We start from the raw sequence: 3,890 nt of genomic DNA on the forward strand, positions 1-3,890 counted from the left end.
GCTTCCTGTACTAAGATGCCTCTGTCCTTCTCCAAACCTGGGAAATTTTCTGCTAGTATCTCACTGAAAATGCCTTCTAATCCTTTCTCCCTCTCCATGCCTTCAGGAAGTCCTAGAACTCGAATGTTGGGTTTTTTAATAGTATCCTGTAGATTCCCGACAATATTTTTTAGATTTCTAATTTCTTCTTCTTTTCTTTGGTTTGCCTGTTTCCTTTCCTGTTCTCTGTCTTCTAAGTCCGATATTCTCTCTTCTGCTTCGCCCATTCTGTTTTTAAGGCTCTCTAATGTGTTTGTCATTTGATCTATTGAATTCTTCATTTCATTATGATTTCTCGTCACTATCACAGTTTCTTGTTCCACTAGTTGTTTCATTTCATTTTGATTCCTCCTTAATATTTCATTTTCACGAGAGAGATTTTCTATCTTGTCCATTAAGGATTTCTGTAGTTCAAGAATTTGTTTTTGAGAAATTCTTAATGTTCTCATCAATTTTTTGAGATCCACTTCTTGCATTTCTTCAATCTCATCATCTTCATAATCTTGAATTGGGGTGTCTTTTTCATTTGGGGGCGTCATAGTGTCTTCCTTGTTCTTGTTACCTCGGTTTTTGCGTTTGTTGTTTGGCATGTTGGAGATATTTGGTTTCTTCACTGTGGTGTTTTTTCTTGTTACACTATGGCTCTATATTAAGTGGACTGTCTGCTTTCGGTGGAGCCTTAGAGGCTTGAGATGAGTGTGGACTGAGAGCTGTGTTTGGTTCCTCAGGGTTGAGGGTGTGTCAAAGATGACACTCCCAGGTTAGGCGTGGTAAATCTCTCTTTTTTTTTTTTTTTTGATTCAAAAGGGAAGTAATTCCACACAGCTGAACGTACTTTGAGGTAGTTAGCAGGCAAATAATATACCCACAGAAGCCAGAGATTAGAAGCTCTTTCCCAAGGACCACACAGGGAATCTGTGCTGCCCTCAGTGTGGGCTCCAATTCTCCTGCAGTCTCCCACTGGGTTGCCAAGTTAGATCCTAATCTCCTGTTATTTCACCCCTCCCCCCAGAGTCAGGTTTTTCTGCTAGGCTCAGGGCCGGTGCAGACCTGAGGTCGCCCTGCTTATGACGTATCTCCAAAATGGCGCCTGCTCTTTGTCTTGCTCGCCTTTGAGAGGTGAGCGGAGAGAGAGAAACTCGTGTCCGTATCGGTCACTTTTTTTTTTTTCCTCTCTCTCTTCTAGTTAGCCTGGTGAACTTTTCCCCACGGAGTTTCAAGCCGCGTTCCCTCTAGTCTCCTCTTTCCGCTTGCCCACTGGTGTCTCAGGCTATGGAGGTTCGGCTCACCTCGCGTTCCAGCGCTGGTGCATTGAGTCTGCCGCTGGTGTCCCGAACTTGGGCTCCCACGCTCTCCACGCAGGTCCACTGTGAATCACTAGTTCCGGAAGAGTTTCTGCTGCTGTTTCTTCCCCTACTCTTCCTTGACCCTGCAGTATCTCCACTTATATTAACATGTGTCTTGAGGAACTATCAATATGCTCCCTTCCTATTCCGATATCTTGCCACTCCTCCTCCACTCTTATTTTTTACTGAGATTATTTTCAATTGACTTTATACACATATAATTAACTCTATGTTAAGTAAAGAGTTCAACAAATAGTATTAGGGAAAAAAAAAACAAAAATAAATCAAAAATAAACTGTTCCTCGACAGTCAACACCAGGGTAGCTCAAGTCATCCCTTATCAAAGTGTCAATTTCACTTCTGCCAATTTCATTTTAGGTGCTCTGTTAGTTCTTAAAGATCAGGGAGAACAAATGGTATTTATCCCTTTGGGATTGGCTTATGTCACTAAGTATGAAGTTTTCCAGGTTCATTCATTTTGTTGCAAATGATTGGATTTCATTTTTTTAACTGCTATGAAATATTCCATAGTGTACACATAGGATAAATTTCTTTATCCAGTCTTCTGCCATGGGCATTTAAGTTGATTCTTAAATTTTGCTGTACAGAATATTGCTGTACAGAATCTTCTCAATTTGACATAATCCCATTTGCATTGACAGCCTGTGCCTCTAGGGTCTTTTCCAAGAACTCTTTTCCTGTGCCAATGTCTTGCAGGGTATCTCCATTGTTCTCTAATAATTTGATGGTGTTGGGTCATAGATGTAGATCTTTAATACATGTTGAGGAGATTTTTGTGTGAGGTAGGGGTCTTGTTTCATACTTCTGCATGTGGAAATCCAGTTTTCCTAGCACCATTTGTTGAAGAGACAGTCCTTGCTGCAGGGATTGGTTTTGGCTCATTGGTAAAATATAAGTTGGTTGTAGATGTTTGCATTGATTTCTGATGTTTCTGTTTTCTTCCATTGGTCTAGCCATCTATTTTTGTACTAGCACAAGACTGGTTTGATTATAACTACCCTAGAGTATGTATCGAAATCTGGTATTGTGGTGCCTCTGGCTTTGTATTTGTTGTATAATATTTCTTTAACTATTCAAGGTCTCCTGTGGTTCCATATGAACTTCAGCATCATTTTCTTCTAGATCTGAGAAAAATGTCTTTGGTATTTTGATTGGTATCTCATTGAATCTGTAAATTGCTTTTGGAAGAATGGACATTTTGATGATATTAATTCTTCCAGTCCATGAACTTGTAAGATTTTTTCCATTATTTTGTATCTTCTTCTATTTATTTCTTTAAGGTTTTGTAATTCTTATCACAAGATCTTTTACCTCCTTGTTAAATTTATTCAAAGGTATTTGATTTTTTTGTAGCTATTGTGAATGGGATTGATCTTAGAGGCTCAGTCTCAGAATTGACATTATCTGTGTATACAAAGGCTGATGATTTTTGTGTATTGACTTTATATCCTACTACTTTACCAAACTCTTTTGAGTTCCAATGGTATCTTAGTGGAGGCTTTTAGATCCCTACATTTAGAAACATGTCATCTACGAATAGGAATAGTTTGACTTTCTCCGTCCCAACTTATATCCCATTGATTTCTTTTTCTTGTCTAATGGCTCTGGCTAAAACTTCCAGAACTACATTGAATAGCAGTGGTGAGAGTGGGCATCCCTGTCTGGTGCCAGATCTCAGTGGGAATGCTTTCAACTTTTCCCCTTCAATAGGAGGCTGGCTGTGAGTTATCATAAATTGCCTTGATTGTGTTGAGGAATGTCCCTTCTAAACCCAATTTTCTTAGAGTTTTCATCATGAAAGGTTGTTGTGTTTTATCAAATGCTTTTTCTGCACCATTGAGATAATCCTATGGCTTTTGTTCGGCAGTTTGATAATGTGATGTATCACATTGATTGATTTGCAAATGCTGAACCTTCCTGTGTACTAGGAGTAAATCCCACTTGGTGTGGGTGGATGATATCTCTGATGTGTTATTGGATTCAGTTGGTTAGAACTTTGTTGAGGATTTTTGTATCTATGTTCATCGGGAAAATTGCTTTATAATTCTCTTTCTCTTTTCAGGTTCAGGAATTAATGTGATGCTGGCTTCATAGAAAGAATTTGGCAGGATTCCCTCCCTTTGAACTGTTTTGAATCACTTGAGAAGAATTGGAGTTAGCTCTTTAAATATCTAGTAGAATTCAGCAGTGAAACCATCCTGTCCTGGACTTGACTTTATGGACTGGCCGTTATTGCTGATTAAATTTCTTTCTTGTTTATGAGTCTGTTTAGGTTTTCTCTGTGTTCATGGCTCAATTTGTAGGTTGTATGTGTCCAGGTATCTGTTTGTATCTTCCAGGTTTCCCAGTTTGTTTTCATACAGCTCTTTGTAGTAGTTTCTCATGATTCTTTTTATTTCTGTGATGTCTGTTATTTCATTTTCTTTTTCATCTCTAATTTTATTGATTTCAATCTTCTCTCTCCTTTTTTAGGTTAGCTGGGCC

Source organism: Lepus europaeus, chromosome 8 (genome assembly GCF_033115175.1).
Source record: "Lepus europaeus isolate LE1 chromosome 8, mLepTim1.pri, whole genome shotgun sequence".
Taxonomy (NCBI): Eukaryota; Metazoa; Chordata; class Mammalia; order Lagomorpha; family Leporidae; genus Lepus; species Lepus europaeus.